Source organism: Lepidothrix coronata, unplaced genomic scaffold (genome assembly GCF_001604755.1).
Source record: "Lepidothrix coronata isolate B3197 unplaced genomic scaffold, Lepidothrix_coronata-1.0 Scaffold1, whole genome shotgun sequence".
NCBI classification, from domain to species: Eukaryota; Metazoa; Chordata; class Aves; order Passeriformes; family Pipridae; genus Lepidothrix; species Lepidothrix coronata.
In genome coordinates, this window is record NW_016690181.1 from 6,060,466 (window position 1) to 6,073,208 (window position 12,743).

The window sequence follows — 12,743 nt, forward strand, 5'->3', positions numbered from 1 at the left end:
CCCTCGCCCCCCATCTCCCTTCTCGTGGTTACCAATTTTAACAAAAAGCAATTTGGAAACATAAGTCTGTTTTCTGAATATTTGTAAGGCAAACAGCACGGGGGGAGTTGAATATATTTTAGCATCCTTACCTCCTCTTTTCCCCTGTCACCCCCCCCGCACTCCCCCTCCCCACAAGAGACCAACAACAGCAGCAGCAAGTCCCCCTACCACCTTACACTTGTATTTGGCTACTGTAGCAAAAGACAGATATTGATAAAACCAGGATTAATTCTGTATATTTGTCAGGCAAACAGCCCCGTCTCCTAGAATGACGCAAATAACAGATTCTATGGCTCTGGCTTTCTATATTCTGCACCCACGCACTCTGCTTGGTCTCCCACGGAATCAGCTACAGAGAGCAATGATCCAGATTATACAGAGAGAGGGAAAAGGGTGGGGGAAAGGGAGAGAATATCAAATGAAATTGCAATTAAAAATTATAATGCTGCTATAGTCTGTACGCAGATGGCTAAACCTGAGCTTGCAGTGTGGCACACACAGACACACACTCGCACCCCCTGAGCCCCCTGCCCCAAACCCAGGCATCAATAGCAGCCACACAAAAGAGAATTGTCTTGCTGACAATTGCGGGGTTTATCTGGCCAAGAGAGGTATTCCCTTTAGGCACCACACCTTTCCCTGCTCCCATTAAGTAAAACACATCTCTGAAACGACCTCTCTTGCCACCAAGTGTGCGAAGAGGGGTCAATTAACACATGCAGCCAGGAGAGGGGAGGGCACCAGGAGCCCTTCCACAGTCCCAGAGGAGCTAATGAGGACCTTGAAGATCAGGTCGTCTTCCTGTCTCCCAGCCAAAGGGATGCAGCTCTTTCTTAAAATGACTAAAAAAAGTCAAGCATAAAGGGCTGTTGCTATTTTTAAACACATCTCTCATTTGTTGGAAAATGGCACTAAAAGCATTAAACAACCTCCCTACCCCCGGGGACAGACTCAGACACACATGCCAGCACCCGAGGGAAAGCCCAGGCTTATGGGACTGTCTTCCCCAGGTAAGAATACCCTACCATGCTCTGCCCACCATCATCCCTTTTCACACCTTGCATGAAGAGAGAAGCAAAATTCTGGGGCAATCAAGAAGACAGTAAGTTATTTACTGTCTAATCTGTACACACACATTCCTTATTTATTAACTCACTTAATTATTACCAACTTCTTCTGCAGACAATGAATTTCCTAATGTCAATAAGCTGCAATCAATGAGGTAAGGCTGTCTCCTCCTCTGTCTCTTAGCCAGACAATGGTGTTGCCAACTACTGGTACTGATAGAACAGGACTCAGGGAGGGGGACATCACACACCTTTATGAGATCACATCATAAGCACTGTCAGGCTTGGGGAAATAGATTAGGCATTTTAAAAGGACTACACACACACTTTGGTAGAAGTGGGCAGATCCATTTTCATTCGCATATCTCTGGCACACCAACCACAAATCCATCTTCCCAGGACTGGGAAAGATGTTGTGCTTCAGACCTAGAATGAAAACCCAGCCTAAATAATTTTTTCACCACATACATCTGGAAAGCTGGCCTTCACAGCAGTAGCAGCCCAGACACTAGAAGGATGTGGAGAAATACCACAGTGGGGAAAGACCTCATACCAAGGACAGGTCAAAGCACCTAAAGACCCAGACGAAGAGCCAGTCACACAACATACCTTCTTTGAGGAACTGCAATGAAGCTCATCCTGTATTACTAAAATCATTAGGTGACACAGGAGTTTAAGGATGGAGGTGTGCACACCTAAACTATTTTCTGTCACTCAGACCTGAGAGCTTTCAGATAACCCACAGTCCACTGTGGAAGGAAGGGATGGTCATCTACTCTCTTCCCTCCCAGACATACAACAAATGCTTTGCATTTCTCTGTAGCTCTCCTCTGTGAATGTGAACAGAGGAAAGCTGTTTAGCTTCACTTTTTCTCTATTGCAAAGAAAAGGTATCAGCCTGGTTGTGCACAACGGATGATCTCTGTGACAGGTCAGGAGCAGGCATGCTGGCAAGCCTTGCAGCTCCTGGGCCTGAGACCCTCACCTGCCACAAAGACATCTGGAATTCTCTTCCTGCTTCCCATCCTGAGCAGCTCCTTGCAGTCACATGTGGGATTTTTTATTTTGTTTTGTGGTTTGTTTGGGGTTTTTTGTGTTGTGTGGTTTCTTTTCCCCTAAGACCTCTAAACTTAGCGAAAGAACTAGATCTTTCTACCAAAGGGTTTAACATGTTCTTCTGGAAGCTGTAGTACCATCTTTCAGCTTCAATTCCACAAAACCAGCCTGCCTTCCTCTTTGGTGTCCCCTGATTCTCAAGCCCAATACATCATCTCCACCTCAGCAGAACCACCTCCTATCTTGTCTGTCTGCTGGTAAAGGCTTGGTCAAAGTGAAGTCCAGTGCCCAGAGAATCTCTGGCTTAAAAAAAAAAAAAAGAAATGGAAACCATCCAAACTGAAAAGTATGTTTGGCAGTTGATCATGTACCAAACAGCAGTTTCCACTTCTCCTGATCATTAGAAGCACTAAAAAGAAAATTTATCTTCTACGTTGATATTTTAGTTATCAGCCATCTCCTTGTTTCCAAACAATTAAGCTTTCCTACCAATGAAGTCTTAATGAAAGCAACGGATCCTGTATTTTTTCCTCCACTGAAAAGTGATACCCAATACTGACTGAAGCAGTGGAGTCCCCGTCAGCATCACCTACAGCTACAGAAGACGCCAAAAGGGCTGCTGTAACATGTATGATCCATATCTGTGGAACTGTCCTCTCCCGTGGAAATTTCCCTTCCAGCAAGTTCAAGGCACCCTCTCTTTCTCATTTTGGGTCTGCTGTAGTTTGAGAGTTACCTCCTCAGAGCTTTGGAGTTCAGCTGACCTGTGAGCCATTCATTAATATAATTGCTATAAAATAGTCTCCTAACCCAGTCTTACTTCCACAAACAGTTTGAGTCTGTTCTTGGCCTCGTTCACTCAAGAAGCTGAATGACACTTGATATGTTCCAAACACAAGGAGAACAGAAGATAACCAGAAACAGAGTGAAGAGTCACCAAGATATACTAGGAACTCACAAAACCCCCTCATCTTTTTGAATAAAATTCACCTTGTATCAGGTCAATCAATAACTTATACCAGTTAATTCATGTTACAGGAAAATATAGAATCCAGAGGAAAGCACAGTCATATTGAAATGGAAATAAATTAAAGCAATATCTATTCAACAATCTGCTAGTTATTATAGGTGACAGAGTATAAGCTAGTGAAAGGATCTGAAGAAGAGTAATTGCTAGTTAAAGCTGAGGATTAGGATCTAGATATTTCCTTCTAATTACAAAATTGCTACAACAAGTGTTGATCTGAAATTTCTCATGGAAAGGCTTTTTTCTTGAAAAAAATTTTGAGGTTCTCCTCCGATTTCAGGTGAAGTGCCCATCGCTTTATACTTGGTATATCTACCCATAAAATGAAGATAAGACAATACCCACTTACCTAACCAGGATGTTCTTGAAGGTATCTATAGCACTGATAATGAATAAAAGTAATCAGTAAGAAGACTTTATAATATTGTTATATTATAAATAATCAGAGATCAGAGCATGCAAGGAAGTACAAAGAGGAAAAGAATGTTTTACTTCCAACATCAGAATGAGAAACTGCAGTACGTTAGTAAAGAAAATCTCACCTTTGTCAGAAGATCAAGGACTTATTAAGACTTCAATTTACGGAATTTTATGAGAACCTGGATGCATATACCAGGACACCAATAAAATAGACAACTCACGGTAGTATCATCACACACAAATTGCATTAATAAACACTTTGAACAGTTTTGGGTTGAAATGCCACTATACCTGGGTTGCTTTGTTTTCATTAGCTTTTCTGTTTACATTAGAGATATATATTGCTGCTATAACATGTAAAGGGATAGAAACTGGATTTTCCTCCAATGGCTGCAAAACCAGGCCCTAGAGACATACTTCTGTGTAACAGGGATGAAAAGAAGAGAAGCATTAGCATAATGAAGCTGGTGGAAAAGAATACTAAGGTCTCAATATTGAGGATGATATCAAAAGAAAATCATACCACTTCTTAATGAAAGTTGAACCTATGGAAGAAATACAGTGAATAGGCATCATACTTCAGATACAAGAAGCACAACCTTTGAGGAATCCTGCTATGAATTTGATGAGCCTTTACACTAAGATTTGATTTTCATTAGCCTTTAAAATGGAACTTTCAATGAATAAGACCCATGACCTTTAACATAACGTGCATACATATCTGGCAAATACCTTAAAGAAAGAGTTATAAACAAGAACAAAAGCATAAAAAAACACCTCAAGGTAAATTATACAGGAACTTGTACTCATAGAAAATAAGAGAAGGCAGTGATGAAGAGATGCTAAAAATCTGTGTCAGTCTTTACCTCAAGCTAGCCAGTATTATAGTCAGTGGGAGAGAATGGGATATGGAGTGGGGTGATTTTTAAGTAATTTAGGAAGAATTTATTTACTGAGATAAAACATGAAGCCAAAGGATATAATTAAAGAAAAAAATCAGATTCTCTCAGGGCAGAAGACAGTGGAGTGGGAAAAAGAAAATACATTCATTTAGCTACATTTCATAGATGGTGAGGTGGAAGACAAGGTGAGATGTCTAGGGTTATGAAGACATGGCCTTGTGAGCTCTTATCCTGGCCTCTGATGCTGCTGTAACACTGTCCTTTCCTAATTTGTTGCCTCTGATTTGTTCTTCCTTAGAATGTAGTTCAGTCTGGCTATCAAAAATTACAACATAGAAGTGTTACTCAGCTAGAAAATGTAATGCATATTCAAACAAGGACAGGATAGAGATTTCATCAGTCACTTCTCTACTTACCTTTTGAGGTCCAAATTCACACCATTCAGTAGTTCTGGAGTTCCTACTTAAAAGCCCAAATATCTCTTTTATCTAAAGTCTGAAGTTCCAGAAACCCATGTTCAGTAAAGCAGAAACGTGGCAGTTTCCAATAACGTGAAAGAAAATTAAAACATGAATGGATAAAAGATCTAGATCACATATGATTTTTTTGTCTAAACACCTATTTTTATCACCAGTTAACATTTATGCACTGTATGCTAATAGCAAGTTCAACCCTATAAACGGCACCAAGATCCAAGCTGTTTCTGCTTGGATCCAAGCTGTCTTTTCTACGCACAGTTTACAAAGTAAGCCACTGGTTTCCCTACTGTGACTGGCAAACCATCAGTGTGACAAAACTTGTGGAAGTCCAGGAGGACCAGCTGGGCAAGCACCAACAGCTTTTACTTTCCCAGATGCTGAATTGCAGAAACATGCGATACTTCATATTCTTTTACTTTGCCAAATAAATGACTATTGGTACATGATGTTATTTCGTCATGAATCGGGAGGAGGTAATTCATGTGACTGGGCATAGGAGTGGAAACATCTACAAATTTTTACTGTTAAGACATGCTTTGGTTCCCCTAGGGGAAACTGTGACAGCTACTGGACCAACAGCTGTCACTGAGAAGACAAGGCATGCCATGAAATTCACAGGAAGAAGGACACACTTCAATATTTGGAAGAGTATAGACTATTTAGAAAGTCCTCAGAAACACTGTTGCAGTGCATACATCTAATCACACCACTACCATCAGCCAATATATGGCGAAACGTGTACAGAGGAACCATAGTGGTTTTCTCCATTTTGTTCCCTCATCAGTGGGCCCTCCAAAGCAGAGGATGAGTAGCAGCTGTGTCCCTGGTCCTTGTTGTGGCTACATGTACATTCTTTTAATGACAGGACATTTGTATTAATACTTACCCAGCTCACGATGTGAACTGGATGGAGAAGTACCATACGTAACTTACAGAATATTAGTAGAATATCTGGAGATCCACAGACGAGCAACAGAGAAATGCAGGCTATCATCATATTGCTATAAATGCCTGCCATGGAGCCAGGGGATGAAACCCATATGCTTCTTCAAATCCCTCACAGATCATTGTTTTGTGCTGCTTTTGCAGTAATTGCAATTATTGCAGGACTATATGAACAGAGATACAAAGTCTGAATTACATTTCATGTAATGATTTTCTGGGTAGTTCAAGGTTTGCATATAAAAGCAATCCTGAATTGTTGTTCAAAACTGACAATGAGTATTTAGCTAAATTTAGAAATCTCTTTTTTTTTTTACGTTAATATTGTATCAGTTGACTGATCCTTACATTAGCAACATGTCAAAAGTTAAACTTTCAAAAGTGAGCCTCGTTATCATGTGTTGGCAATCTCAGATTAAGCTCCCATCCTATGGGATGCTGTGCAAACAAAGAATCAAAAAGTAACCAAAAGGAACATTCTAGCCAGGAGCCAACACTTGAAAACATAGGTTGGGGCATTAAAATAAAGTTGGATCCTTATTTAGGGGAAAGAAAAAAGAAAAATAATGCTAGACGATGTAATTGTTACCTACTACCTATGCATGACCTGGTGGGTACTGTACCAGAGAATGAACAACATCAGTAACTGCCCCATGAGGTTACAATTCAAATGGAAGGGCACAGAAGAGAGTCCTATGAAAAACAGAGGAAAATTACTTGTGCCCCAGCACAGTTTTTTATTTTGGAATAGCTATCTTTTGCAGAAATATTGCTATATTATAAATTATATAATTTATAGAAATATTATATTATTTATAATATAAATAATATTATGTAGATAATTTTGGTAAGATCGCAGCAAGTGACGAATTGATAGGAAGGAGATCTTGGGTAGTGCAAAGAGGAGCATAAAGTGACAAGCAGCAAGAGCAAGGTGCATGGTCTCACACTCACAGTGGGAGTCAATGGGAAGCTCGTGCCTAAGGTTGAAAAGCAGGAGAAACTGAAGCTACTATACAAGGAGAATTTGCAAGAATGCATTGCAAATATCAGGGCCGAGACAATCTTTCAGTCTTATTTGTGATCCTGGTGTTTCGAGGGGAAAAATGCCATGGAATATCAAAAATACTCCAATGAGTATGTGAAAGAGTGAAGCCACTCACCTTGGCTTGATACCAGTTTTTCAACTGAGAAAGTGGAGGTGAACTAACCTGGCAGTGAGACTGCACATGGGTGTCAATGAATTTTGGAGTGCCTTTCAGAGAGGTCTGCAATGAAATTGAGAGACAGCAAGTCTTCTGCCAGAAAGTTTGTGGACTTGTGGCCTTTTCCTCATTTTCCTATAAACTAAATGTGAGTCCAAGCAATAAACTGTTTTGCTCTACCTCACCAGCATTGACTTTTTGTCCAGTCCTTATACTACGTACATAGTTTAGTAGAAGAAAGAGTTTTACTTCTTATACCTGGAGTTTATAAGGTGGTGTGTGGTTGCCTCTCTGAAGGTTTTTCATAAGAAAGAGCTACTTTCATTGCCATTTACTGTGATGAAGACTGTATCTAGGTCTCTAGTAGTACTATGTAATTATTGGCAAGACAATCTGGAGAAGTACAGTGAGAAGAAATACAGGATTTTCCTCTGTATGGCTGTCCACCTAACATTTAATATGCTGCATGGTGACATAAACTACCACCATCTTGAATAAAACCACTTCAGAATTAGCTTATGCAGCCTCCTTGAGGTAAGTTGCATCACAGGATGCTTAGCACTAGAAAATCAAGAGTAGCAGAAGAACATACAAAGCAGGAGGAGTCTTAATAGGGAATATCCTTCAGCACAAGCATCTAAAGCAAGATAAGCACTTTCAGGGCAAGATTCTGTGTTGATGCAGTCCTGTTCATTGTTGGACTAGGAGGAGATGGTAGTAGAGAGAAAGGGCAGAAAAAGAGGGAGTGGTTAGCTCTTTCAACACAGGGAATCCTTCTAAATCTGACATGAAAAGACACAGCATCTGGAAAGCTGCAACAAGGTAGATGAGCAGTGTTCGAGCTGGAGAATTCCCTCTATTGCACAAGCTATGCAAATGTAATTGTAGGCTAGAAAGTGCAGTGACTCATAGGTGAAGTGGATGCGAGAATATCTGGGTTAAAGAGAGTTTGTACTGAGAAGACCATGTGTAGGACCTCAGAAGCTCCCAGAGAAGGGGAAGTGAAAGTAGTTAATGAAAACTCATTACCAAGAGTCATCCTGCCACAGATTGCTTTCTTGAAGTGGCAAGCGAGGAGCTCCTGAAGCTGTTTAAACCTGGTGGCATTTCAAAACATTCAAATATCCTGATCAGTCAACAATTTGGGTGTTGGGGTGAGGAGCAGAGAAAAGAAAAGAGATGAAGCACAAACCTCAGAAACCTCAAAACAGCACTCTGAAGGGATGGACTCCAGCTGTTGTAATGTTCTGTGGAGGATACAAGTGAGTAGCACTGCCCCATGGTGTTTCACCCCCTGCAGTCTCACTAATCAGATGACCCCAATGATGTCTGCATCAAGATTCACCAGCATAAAACACAGGAGATCTCCATGTTTTCTCAGTTGGACAGGCAAATGACAGATGAGGGTTGAACAGGTGGCTGTAGAGGTGATTCAAGGCCAAATGAACTCAAGATCTCCATATTTCTGCAAGGGAGATGGACCAGTGGTGTAGTAGGCAGGATAATTAAGTGCTGGATATGTTCAAGGCCACATTGGATAGGTTCTTAAGCAATCTGGTCTAGTAGATGGTGTCCCTGCCCATAGCAGGGTGGTTGGAACTAGATGGTCTTTAAGGTCCCTTCCAACCCAAACCATTCTATGATTAAGATGTGAGCACTTTGTAACCCCCAGCATGTTCCAGACAGATCTGCCTTTCATGGCAGAGGGTGAAAATACTCTATGAGCAAGCGAGAAGTGAAAAGCTGCCTCAAAACCACATCACTTTTGATTTTCTGCATCAACTGCCATGTCTCTGACTTCCAGTGCCACCTCACCCTTCTGAGGCAGTTGGCTGTCATCCTGCAGTTGCCTGTTTTGCCCCCTCTGAGGTCAGGTTGCTCCACTGGGTGCCCTGAGATTCCTCAGAAGAAAAGGCACTACACAAGGTGTGGCACATAACTCACACTCTGTACTGTGTCAGTTGTCACATGGTATTAGTTATTACTTTTAGTTACACAGAAATTGAGCAGGGTTCTCTGAAGGGAAAAAGGCTTTCCACTGGTTGAAGTAGTTGGTCCTCACAGCTACTTTGGAAACCTTCCCCTCAGACAGTGAGGACCATTCAACTTTTTTTGATTAAGAAACCTGCTTGAAATTAGCAATAAATCAAACCTGCTCTTCTCAGGCAAGACATCTGTTGATAACCAAAGCTGAGTGCAGCAGCAGTAAAGGAAACCAGGACGTGCACCACAGATGGCTGCAGCCAAGGTGGAGACTAAGAAATCCTCATTTCTCCTGAGCTAACAGTATCTGCAGTTTGCAAACCCCCGAGAATTAACCGAGCATCTTGGCATCTTGGTTCACACATTGCAGAGCAGCAAAGTTTGGAACATGTAATTCTGTTTAGTTTCTCTATAGATCAGCTATCAGAAATTACTATGTATAAAGATTTCCCTCTACAGGTGGTTAGAGCTTGTAACAGCCTCTCACTTTCCTGCATCACTTTAATTAGTATTTTGCCTTATCATTTGCTTTGGTATTATTTTACCTATTACCCCCCCCCCTTCACTATGGACTTTCAGTCTATTCCCAGTGGTAGCAAATTCTCTATGCAAGAAATGTCAACTCCCTTTCATCCTCCCTAAGCTTTAACATTACTGACTTCGACTCTTTTTGCAATTAAAATTTCATTTGCAAGCTTGTTTCCCGAGTGAGTTGATGCCTTCCTTCTCCCCCCACCCCAAAATGTTACAAAGTGAAAGTTGCAGCCTCTGCAAAAAGTGTGGGGGGGTCTCAAATACATAGCTCCCTGCCTGCAGTTTGAGCTCGCAAACTAACATGCTTTCCTGCAGGAACATCAAATGCACAGGACACACAACACGACAGTCTAGAGAACTCTTTGCAAGGAGGGGGAATGCAACGCTGTCCAGTCTTTTCAAAGGCAGGTAGCAGAACAAATCAGAAAAGTCTATGTCTTGTAAAAGCATCTAACAGCTGAAATCAGAAAACTTTGCAAAAAGCAAAAGGAAAGCACCACACACACGCACGCACGCACACACACGCGCGCGCACACAGAGAAACCTACCTTGCAAAATCTTCTTCACTTATTTTTGTATGCAAAGAAAAAAACCCCAACAAAACAAAACAATCCCCAAACAAAACAAAAATAAATAACTCCCTCCCCTCCAAAACCGCTTTCCCCTCTTCCCCACGCCTTAGCTGGATTTCTAGGGAATTTGGGGACGGGTGGGAAGAGCTGAGGGTGGAGGGGCTGTATAAATAAACTAGAGCATTTCGAGCTGTGTATCGCGAAAGGCTGTGGGTTTCGCGTAATGTGTGCCTGCACTCTTCTAGGAGAAAGGAAAAAAAAAAAGGGGGTAAAAAAAAAAGAAGCCAGTTCGTGTTCAGAGCCTGACTTGGAGACAGGGAGAAGCAGCAGCCCCCTCCTCCCCTCCCCCGCCACCCCCCCCGCCCCGCCGCCCACGCACCACCCCCGCACCGCCGAGCCCGGCACCTCCTGAGCGAGTGCGCGGGGCGGAATCGCTCAGCCCCCGCCGCCCCGCGCCCCCGCCGCTATTTATAGCCCGCGGTCCCGGCCGGCCGGGCACACGCGTGTCCCTGCCTGCCTCCCCTTCCTCCTAGTGCGTGCACCGCCACAATAACGCTGCCTTTCACAGGTAGCGAGGGGGGGCTTTTTTTTCACCGCACTGCCTCTGATCACAGATTTTTTTAGTGATTTTTTTTTTGGGGGGGGGAGGTGGGGGTTGCGGGGAGCCCACGCGGTGCGTGGGGGTAGCGGGGATGGCTGGGGAGGCGGCGGGGGAGCATGTGCGGGAGCCAGGGTGTTGGAGCGGGCTCCCAGCCCTTGGCTCCCGGTAGCACAGTCAGTTCCTCCAGTGTGTGCTATTGACCTGCATTGACGTCATTGCGTCATTAGGTCTCCCTTAGAAACACTGACTTTCAAAAATAGTATCAAATTAATTCAACTGGCAGAGAGAAGCCACTAGCTGGAATGAGCCATAAAACTCCAGAATCTTCAGCCCGGCTTTGCTGTGCCAACCCCCCCCCCCCCCCCCCCGACACCCCCCCCCAGCCAAGCGGGCAGAAATCAGATTGTATGGAAAATACCACCGATGGAATAAAAAAAGAGAGAAAGAAAAAAAAAAGGAGGGGGGAAGAGGGAGACCAAATTAGATTGCAAACCCTAGACCAGCCTCTCTCCCTCTCTTTCCTTTTTCTCTCCCTCTCCCCTCCTTTCCCTTTTCTGATCTAAAAATATCCCCCTTGCTTGAGCTGACTGCAGTATCTTTTGTGTTGCATCTTTCTGTTTTTAGCCTTTGCATGAGCCATTGAAGGGTGGCCTGCAAGAGATCAGAAGCACAAGATATTGATCTATCGATACCCTCTGGGGCCAAGAATTAATTTTAAATGAAAGAGCTGCACCTTGATTTTGGCAGTGGGTGGGTGGGCAGATGACAGGGGTTATTTTAGGATACCATTCACATTCTATGAAGCTGCAGCGTCCACTTTCTCCCTCTAGATTCATTTTAAAAATATCCTTCCTTCCTCACCCCACCTCTCTCACGTGGACCTGTGGGCAAGCACATGTCACCCCCATTCATACAAACACAATGCAACAGAGCAGCGGTAATTTGCAGAGATGGTACATTCACAAACAGCAACCCAGTCGCTTTAATGCAGGTTGATTTCACAGAAAGGACACCGCAGCCCAGAGGAATTTGATTAGACTGGTGACTTAAATTTGCAAGCTGCTTATTTGCTTCCTTATTTTCTTCACCCTAACTTAGCGAAACTGATTTAATCTCTCTTTCTTTCTTTAAAAAGAAATAGGAGGAAAATTCTGTTTACACTGTAGAGGGAAGACCTAAATTTTAGAACCAGTGGTAAAGGACAGTAAAAAAACATTGATGGTGATCAGCTTTCAAGTGCTTTGCATCAAAGCACACAACCATGGCCAGATACAGCTATATCTATCCATGACCTATGCTATGCAGAGCTGTGCATACGTACCACACAGCAGATCTAATCCTGCAACATTCACAGTTCAGGAGAATGTTTGAGGCTTTTTTTTTTTTTTTAATCGGTGAAAGTATTCAGGAACAGAGGCACTGTGCTAGACAGTAATAATTTGCAAGATCAGGCCAAAAATAGGACTCTAGCCCTGCAAACATTTATTCACGTGCCAAGTGTTAAGACTGTGACTAATCTAATTTGAAATCAAGGGGATTACTCATAGTAGTAACGTTAAACTCATGCATGTTTGCAGGATCAGGGCCTAAATGATTAATCACCACTGCAGCTAGGAACTATTGGGTGCACCATTTATTACTTACGATACTTCAGCACTGTATACACTCAGATCCATCCCAGAGAGTGTGCATTGCTCTACCATAGTGAAGAATGAGCATCATGTTCTGCTTAACAAGGAAGTATGCAACATACCTCAATATTCTCATGCTCCATCTGATTTTTGCAGTACTAATGAACCTCCCAGAGGCCCTGGATAAATATCACTTGGGGCAAATTTGGAGTCATTTGAGCAAGAAGTTGCAGATGCGCAGCCTGCCTGAGATAGGCATCTCACACATCCCTTTTTTTCATG

General features: G+C 42.7%; 1 long non-coding RNA gene across 1 annotated transcript in view; it reads right to left on the minus strand.

Moving 5' to 3' along the window:
• The window catches only part of LOC108496744, a 75,980-nt gene extending 65,422 nt beyond the window's left edge, over positions 1 to 10,558 (minus strand). Inside the window, exon 1 of the long non-coding RNA XR_001874570.1 lies at positions 10,206 to 10,558. This is a non-coding gene — a long non-coding RNA (uncharacterized LOC108496744). The remainder of the gene's footprint in view (positions 1 to 10,205) is intronic.
• Positions 10,559 to 12,743: the final 2,185 nt, after the last annotated feature.